The sequence below is a fragment of the Nycticebus coucang genome, chromosome 4 (genome assembly GCF_027406575.1).
Source record: "Nycticebus coucang isolate mNycCou1 chromosome 4, mNycCou1.pri, whole genome shotgun sequence".
Lineage (NCBI taxonomy): Eukaryota > Metazoa > Chordata > Mammalia > Primates > Lorisidae > Nycticebus > Nycticebus coucang.
In genome coordinates, this window is record NC_069783.1 from 133,481,391 (window position 1) to 133,490,838 (window position 9,448).

General features: G+C 42.8%; 1 pseudogene; it reads right to left on the reverse strand.

Moving 5' to 3' along the window:
* Positions 1-3,860: 3,860 nt before the first annotated feature.
* LOC128584850 (alpha-ketoglutarate dehydrogenase component 4-like) lies at positions 3,861-5,109 on the reverse strand (annotated as a pseudogene).
* Between the last annotated feature and the right edge of the window lie 4,339 nt (positions 5,110-9,448).

A 9,448-nucleotide genomic window follows, 5' to 3' on the forward strand; every position in this document is an offset into this window, starting at 1 on the left:
TTCAACAATGAGGTAGGTAGCACCTTCTCTAGAATGAGTTCACAAACTTAATTGTCAGAACTCATATGCCTAGGACGTCACCCAGCAGTCTTCCCCTCATATCTCCTTGGTAGGCTGGGTCACATGCTGACCCTGTCTACTTGCCATCGAGACTAATGATCCCTGCAAGTATCTAAAGCCAGGCAGCATTTACCCTTGGAGCCCAGGAGAGGGTGATTCTCCCCTAGTCACATGGGGGAGGGTGGGAATCACAACAGATCAGGGTTCCAGTAGTCAGAAAAAGAGAGAGAATGAGTGAACAACTAGCAAGGACGTTCTACTCGTCTCACATGACACATTCCTCCCAGGATAGCTCCTCATCTTCACCACCCAAGTGCCCAACTTCTGAATTAAAGAGTGTATGGTGGCTCCTACCTGCAATCCTAGCACTCTGGGAGGCAAAGGTGGATGGATTGCTTTAGCTCAGAAGTTTTAGATCAGCCTGAGGAAGAATGAGATCCCGTCTCTACTAAAAATAGAAAAACTAGCTGGGTGTTGTGGCAGGCACCTGTAGTCCCAGCTACTCAGGAGGCTGAGGCAAGAGGATTACTTGAGCCCAAGAGTTTGAGGTTGTTGTGAGCTATGATGACACCATGACATTCTACCAAGGGCATGGAATGAGACTTTATCTCAAATAATAAAAAATAAAAAAGTACAGCCCCTCATCACAGATCTCCACCTGTACTCCTCAGCTGCCCACTGTTTCCTACCTTTTCGAAGAGCCCCTCCAACCTTCCCATTCCCCAAGCCAAAAAGCAAGCATTTGCCTCAGCCTCATCCTTTACTGACCTCACATCAAATTCATGCCCAAATCTTCCTTACTGGACTGCCTAGTTATTTTTTTTAATAAGCTTTATTTTTCAAAACATGCTATGGTCTGAATGTTTGTGTTCCCCCAAAATTCATATGTTGAAATCTTAACCTCGAGGTGATCGATAGTGTTAGGCAGTGGGGCCTTTGGAAGGTGATTAGGTCATGTGGGTGGTACCCCCAGGAATGGGATTAGTGCCCTTATAAAAGAGGATCCTTTCTACCATGTAAGGTTCTAGCAAAAAGAAGGCCTCTGTGAACCAGGAGATGGGTCATCACCAGACACTGAGTCTGCTGCTGCCTTGACCTTGGAATTTCCAGCCTCCAGTGCTATGAAAACCAAATGTTGGTTGTTTATAAGCCACCCAGCTTATGATATTTGTTTTAGCAGTCTGAATGGACTAAGAATAGTTTTAAATTTATAGAAAAAGTGCGAAGATACTATAGAGGGTTCCCAATATCCCATGCCAAATTTCTCCAACTGTTAACTTCTTTTTAGTGTAGTACCTTTGTTACAATTAATGAAGCAGCATTATTGATACATTAATATTAACTGAAGTCCATATTTTATTCAGATTTTGTCAAAGTTCCTTTTTCTGTTCCAGGATCTCATCTGAGACAGTGTATTATATTTAGTCACTTTGTTTTCCTAGGCTCCTCTTTGTTATGATGGTTTCTCTGATTTTCCTTGTTTTTGATGACCTTGACAGTTTTGAGAATATTGGCCAAGTATTTTACAGACTGTCCACCAACTGAAATTTGTTTGATGTTTTTCTCATAATAAGTCTGGGTTTATGGGTTTGTGAACAACTAGCAAGGGGAGGAAGACCACCCACCACTTTAACTGGGGGGAGGAAGACCACCCAGTTAAAGTACCATTTTTATCCCATCGTGTCTAACATGATGTGTCACTGTTGGTGGTGACCTTGATCACTTGGCTGAGTTAGCGTTTGTCGAATTCCTCCTCTTAAGTTCCTAAACTTACTCTTTTTTCGCCCTGTCTGTACTGTATTCTTTGAAAGGAAGTCCCTATGCATAGCTCATACTTAATGAATGGGGAGTTATGCTCCATCTCCTTGAAGGTGGGGCATCAAAATTTTTCTAGATGGGATATTCATCGCTAATATTATTTGATTTTTATTTATTTATTTTTCCTTGAGACAGAGTTTCACTTAGTCACCCTGGGTAGAGTGCCTTGGCATCATAGCTCAAATGCTTGGGTGCAGCATAATTCTCTTGCCTCAGCCTCCCTGGTAGCTGAGACTACAGGCGCCTGCTGCAGTGCCTGGCTATTTTTAGAGATGGGGTCTCGCTCTGGCTCAGGCTGGGCTCAAACTCCTGAGCTCAGGCAATCCATCCACCTTGGGATCCCAGAATGCAGGGATTACAGGCATGAGCCATCACACCCAGCCTTACTGTTTGATTTTTAGATAAAACTTAAAAGTTGCAAGAACAGTACAAAGAAATGCCACCTCTTCTCCCATCATGTATACAGAGTGGCCATAAACTTCGTGTGCAGTTTGTTTATTTATTTATTTTTGAGACAGTCTCAAGCTGTTGCCCTGGGTAGAGTACCATGGCATCACAGCTCACAGCAACCTCAAGCTCTTGGGCTTAAGCGATTCTCTTGCCTCAGCCTCCCAAGTAGGTGGGACTACAGGTGCCTGCCTCAACTCCTGGCTATTTTTTTTTTTTTTTTTTTTTTTGCAGTTTTTGGCCGGGGCTGGGTTTGAACCTGCCACCTCCAGCATATCAGGCCGGCGCCCTACCCCTTTGAGCCACAGGTGCCACCCCCTGGTTATTTTTTTGTTGTTGTTGCAGTTGTCATTGTTGTTTAGCAGGCCCAGGCGAGGTTTGAACCAACAACCTTGGCGTATGTGGCCAGCGCCCTACCCATGGAGTTATGGGTGCTGCCCTCGTGTGCAATTTAAAATAGTTGCCTAATAGTGTCTTTAGGGTCACCCTGTATTTAGTCAGCCCTTTGTATCCATGGTTCCACATCCTTGGATTGCAAATATTTTGGGGGAAAAAATGAATGGTTGCATTTGTACTGAACATGTACACACTTTTCTCCTTGTCATTATTCTTTTTTTTTTTTTTTTTTTGTAGAGACAGAGTTTCACTTTATCGCCCTTGGTAGAGTGCCGTGGCGTCACACAGCTCACAGTAACCTCCAACTCCTGGGCTTAGGCGATTCTCCTGCCTCAGCCTCCCAAGTAGCTGGGACTACAGGCACCCGCCACAACGCCCGGCTATATTTATTCTTTAAACAACGTAGTATGTAACCACTATTTATATAGTATCTACATTGTATAATTTATTATAATTAACCTAGAGGTGATTTAAAGTATACAGGAGGATATGTGAAGGTTATATGTAAATATTACACTGGCTTTATATCAGGGACTTGAGCATCCATGCATTTTGGTATCTGTGTGTGTGTGTGTGTGCATACCTGTACCTGCTCCTGGAACCAGCCCCTGCCCAGACACTGAGGGACAACGATATATATGTGTATACGTGCGTGTCAGTAGATAGTAGAACCTCCAAAGAACCGCCTACATTGACCACCTCCTTAAGTTGACCTGCTTTTCTTTTTTTTAATTTTCTATGTCATTTTTTAACACGATATTTATTAAAGTTGTTCAATATACAATTGCTCCTTTTTCATTTTATTTGTTTATTTTATTTTTTGGAGACAGAGTTTCACTGTATCGCCCTCAGTAGAGTGTCGTGGCATGGCAGCTCACAGCAACTTCCAACTCTTGGGCTTAAGCGATTCTCTTGCCTCAGCCTCCCAAGTAGCTGGGACTACAGGAGCTGGCACAATGCTCAGTTCTTTTTTGTCGCAGTTGTCGTTGTTTAGCAGGCCTGGGCTGGGTTCGAACCCGCCACGCTCGGTGTTTGTGGCTGGCACCGTAACCACTGTGCTACAGATGCTGAGCCATTTTAGAAGTCATTTATTATAAATGTAATTCTTTCGTCTGATGACAAACAGCAGCCATAGTCATTTACTCTGGTCCACCACATTGGATCTATTCAATTTCTTCTTGAGACACAAGTTTCCTTCTGTATTTCTGAGGTAATGTTTTTATTATTTCTGCAGTGTCTGGTGGACCTCGATACATCAGCCAGTCTGGTGACTTACCTCCCTTAGAATGCTGAGAAATTGCAGGAGAGTGAACAGGAATCCTGCTGATCTCAAAGCTTCTGATTCATTGGGTTTAGGATTGTCTCTTCTGTCAGGAAATCAATATTAATGGAGTGTGAGGCTTGACTACCTGGAAGACCCTGCTGGCAGACGCCATCTTGACGCCTGTCATGACCCCCCAAGTTGACCTGATTTTCTCTTTTTTTTTTTTTTTTTTTGTGGCTTTTGGCTGGGGTTAGGTTTGAACCCGCCACCTCTGGCATACGGGACCGGCGCCCTACTCCCTGAGCCACAGGCACTGCCCCGACCTGATTTTCATAGACCGGACATGCACCACGTGTACACATCAGCACAGCAGGTCTAGTTCCTCAAGTTGACCACCTCTGTGTGTTGACCAGTTTGTTACAGTGGTCAACTTACTGAGGTTCGACTGTAAATATAAATATACATACGCACATAATGATGATACAGATGGCTCACAACTTACAGTGTTTTGACTTAAAATTTTTCAACTTTGTAATGGTGCAAAAGCCATACACATTCAGTAGGAACCTTACTTTTTTTTTTATTTTTGAGACAGGTCTCATTCTGTGCCCTAGGTAGAGTGCCATGGTGTCGTAGCTCACAGCAACCTCAAACTCTTGGGCTCAAGAGATTCTCTTGCTTCAGCCTCCAGAGTAGCTGGGACTATAGGCTCCTGACATGATGCACAGCTAGGTTTTCTATTTTTAGTAGAAATGAGGTCTTGCTCTTGCTCAAGCTGGTTTTGAACTCCTGAGCTCAAGGGATCCTCCTGCCTCGGCCTCCCAAAGTGCTAGGATTACAGGCGTGATCACCCAGCTCCTATACAGAAACTTGCCTTTGAGGACCCATACATCTGTAGTGTTTCTTACTTTCAATACAGTTTTCAATAAATCACTTGAGATATTCAATATTTTACTATAAAATAAGCTTTGTGTTCAGTGCTTTTGCTCAACTGTAGATTAATGTAAGTGTCCTGGGCATGTTTTAAGGTAGGCTGGGCTAGGCTGTGATGTTTGGTAGGTTATGTACCATTTCAGCTTATGATATTTTCAACTTACGTTAAGTTCCATCAGGATGTAGCCTTTAGTAAGTCCTGTGTGTGTGTGTGTGTGTGAGTGTGTGTGTGATGTGTTTATGTATGAGTTCATGAATGAATGTATATATACAGAGGGTGCCAGACATTTCAAGAAACGAAAAATCTGTATTAAATTTGCAATACTCAAGTCACATTTGACTTCTGCCATTACAAGAGATGAGGGCTGGGTGTGGTGGCTTGCGCCTGTAATCCTGGCACTCTGGGAGGCCGAGGCCGGTGCACTGCTTGAGCTCAGGAGTTCAAGACCAGCCTGAGCAAAAGCAAGACCCTGTCTCTACTAAAAATAGAAAAACTAGCTGCTGTATCATGGCAGGTGCCTGTAGTCCCAGCTAATCGGGAGGCTGAGGCAGGAGAATCACCTGAGCCCAAGACACTGAGGTTGCTGTGAGCTATGAAGCCAGAGCACTCTACCGAGGGTGACAAAGGGAGATTCTGTATCAAAAAAAAAAAAAATTACAAGAGGTGCTCAACGTGTTTTGTGTTTGTCTTTTGTTAACAGTATATTGAGTATTACAATTTTAATACTGCAGTGTTTTCCTATCTTAAAATGTGTATGTATTTTTTGGCGCCCTCTATAGGTACGTGTGTGTAGGTGTGTGTGTGTTTATATATATATATATGATGATTACCATAATTCTTCTTCTGAACCATCTGAGAGAAAGTTGAAAAGATGATTCTCCCTTATCCTTAAATACCCCTGTGTTTTCCAAAGCAAGAGCATGTGGTACATGGCCATGGTGTGATCTTCAGAATCGGGAAATTAGCACCAAGACACCACGGCTGTTTAAGCCACAGTTTCCATTCAAATTTCACCTACTGCTGCACAATCCTTGACTTTTCTGCTCCAGGATCTAATCCAGGGTCATGAGTTACATTCAGTTTCTTTTTAGTCTTCTTCAGTCTGTCACAGTTCCTTGCTATTTCCCCATCTTTTATAATCATGTGTTTTTGTTTCTTTTATTTTACAGTGAACCGTTTTTAATTTTCAGAAGTTGAAAAAATTAACATACAGTAAATTGAACTTTTTAGTGTACGTAGTTCTATATTAATGTACGTCGTTCTATGTAGTAATAGAACTACATACATTAAAATAGAAATAGAAAAACTAGCCGGGCATAATTGTGCACTCCTATGAGGTTTTTTTTTTTTTTGAGACAGAGTTTCTCTATATCGCCCTCGGTAGAGTGCTGTGGCGTCACAGCTCACAGCAACCTCCAGCTCTTGGGCTTAAGCGATTCTCTTGCCTCAGCCTCCCAAGTAACTGGGACTACAGACACATGCCACAATACCTGGCTATTTTTTTGTTGTAGTTGTCGTTGTTTCGCAGGCCTGGGCTGGGTTTGAACCTGCTAGCCCTGGTGTATGCAGCCGGTGCCCTAGTCACTGAGCTACAGGTGCCGAGCCACTTCTACAGATTTTAACACATGTATAGACTTATGTGTCTACCTCACTATAGTAAAACTATAGAAGATTTCCATCACTGACACCACCACCCAAAAAAACTCCCCTTATGCTGTCCCTTTAGAGTCACACTCTCCCGGCTCCTCAACCCCATACCCCTGGCACCCCACTGGTCTGTTTTCTTTTCTTTCTTTCTTTCTTTTTTTTTTTTTTTGAGACAGAGTTTCACTATGTCACCCTCTATAGAGTGCTTTTGCATCACAGCTCACAGCAACCTTAAACTCTTGGGCTTAAGCGACTCTCTTGCGTCAGCCTCCCAAGTAGCTGGGACTACAGGCACCCACCACAATGCCCAGCTATTTTTTTGTTGCAGTTGTTTAGTTGGCCCCGCTGGGTTCGAACCCGCCACCCTTGGTGTATGTGGCTGGTGCTGTAACCACTGTGCTATAGGCACCGAGCCTGGTCTGTTTTCTTAGTTTAGTTTTCTTAGAAAACTAAAATCTTTTCTATAGTTTTGTCTTTTTTGAGAATTTCATATGAATGGAATCATAAAGTCCCTTTGTTTGGGCTGCTATAACAAAATGCCATACGCTGGTGACTTAAATGACAAGCACTTATTTCTCACAGTTCTGGAGGCTGGTGAGGGTCCATTCCCCTGGCTCGTAGCTGCCTTTTCATGTATCCTCATTCGGCCACAGAGAGCTCTTCTCTCTTGTGTCTCTTTTTTGTCATTGTTGTTGGTGGGTTGGTTGGTTTTGAGACACAGTCTCACTCTGTCTCCTTGGGTAGAGTGTTATGGTGTCATAGCTCACAGCAACCTCAAACTCTCGGGCTTGAGCAATCCTCCGGCCTTATCTTCCCCAGATAGCTGGAATTACAGGTGTGCATGACTATGCCTGGCTAGTTTTTCTATTTTTAGTAGAGACAGGGTCTTGCTCTTGCTCAGCCTGTCTTGAACTTGTGAGCTCAGGCAAGCCAACCACCTCAGCCTCCTAGCGCACTAGGATTACAGGTGTGAGCCACTGCATCTGTAATCTTGTATAAGATCTTCTTATAAGAACACTAATCTCGTTAATGAAGACTTTACCTCCATGACCTAATCACCTCCCAGAAGCCTCCCCTCCATCATATTAAGGATTCATACTTCCACATATGAATTTTTAGGGGGGCAACAAAAACATTCAGCACATAAATATGTAATCTTTTTCCACAGTCTTTGTGGATTCAGCATAATACCTTTGAGATTCATCTAAGTTGTTCTGTGAATCCGTATTTTGATCATGTTTTTTGCTGAAGAGTGTTCCATTCCATTGTATGGATGTAACACAGTTTTTTTATCCATTCAACAATGAAAGGACATTTGGGTTTTTTTTTTTCCTAGTTCAAGGTGATTTACTAATAGAGCTGCCCTGACATTTATGTATAGCTTTTTGTGTAAACATAAGTTTCGTTTTTCTAGAGTAAATACCAAAAAGTGGGATTGCTGGGTGATGTGGTAACTTTGCTTAACTTTATGAAAAACTGCCAAACTGTTTTCCAGAGTTACTGTATATTTACTTACCCATCAGCAACATATGAGAGTTCCACTTACTTCACATCCTGGGCGGCATATTGATGTTGTCAATATTTTTTGTCTTGGCTATTCTAATAAGCGTACACTGATATCTACTATGTTTTCGGGGCAGGTGGATCATGAGTTCAAGACTACCCTGAGCAAGAGCAAGACCCCGTCTCTACTAAAAAGAGAAACACTAGCAGGGTATAGTGGCAGGTGCCTGTAGTCCCAGCTACTGAGGAGGCTGAGGCAGGAGGATCACTTGAGCCCAGGAGTTTGAGGTTGCTGTGAGCTCTGATGACACCACAGCACTGTAGCAGGGTGACAGGAAATAAATAAAAAATTAAAAGATTTTTAGTTTTACATTTTACATTTAGATCTCTGATCTATTTTGAGTTAATTGTTGCCTGTGGTGTGAGGCTTAGATGGAAGTTCATTTTTCTGCCTATGGAAGTCCAATTATTCCAATACCGTATCTTGAAAAGACTCTTTTTCTATTGAGTTGCCTTTGCAGCTTTGTAAAAATATCACTTGGCAGGAGGTGACATCAGGGAACACAGCACAGTAAGGATTTCCAGGAATCTGTCCATCCATGGAAACAGCAATTGAACAGGCAGAAACTGCCTAAAGCAATTATTTGGGAACTCATGAAGCTAGTTCAGCAACCAGGGTAGAGCTGAAGAAGAGGCAGGTGAATTTCAGTTTTCTCACCCAGCAGGGGCCGTCATCTTTTACGTGCCGTCCCCAGGGCAGGCAGATGTGGACACTGCAGTTCCTATTCCTGGTACAACTTGCTGGACTCAGGGTGGGCAACAAGGCCCTTGTCTTCCAAAAATTGGGATTGTAGATTCTGATCACTGATGGATGTTGTTGATCTCTGAGGGGCCAAGACAGAAGTTGGCTATCGTTTCAACAACTGTAGGTTGGAGCAGCTTCCTGGCCAAGAGGAAATTTAAGGAGATGGGACCCATTAATATTTCTCCTCTTGGGAGTCAGACACGTGAAGAAATCACATCAGGTCACTGGCTGTCCCCAGGGACGATGGTAGAAACGTTTTAGTGAAAACACCCAACAGAGAATATTTGCTTTGCACAAATGGCTTAGAAAGGTCACACATGCACAATGAAAAATTGCTGCAGGCATGAACAAGCAAAATCCCTGAGAAATGAGAGGATTATATCTACAGAACAACCACAATATAATACTCAGAATTTCCAGTTCGCAACAAAAAACTACAGAATCTACAAACTGGAAAGTATGGTCCATTAAGAGGGGAAAAACATTTTGACTGAAACCATCCCTGACGCTGAAATTATTAGTCAAAAGCATTAAATCAACTGTCTTTAGTGTATTCAATGAGCTAAAGGAAACC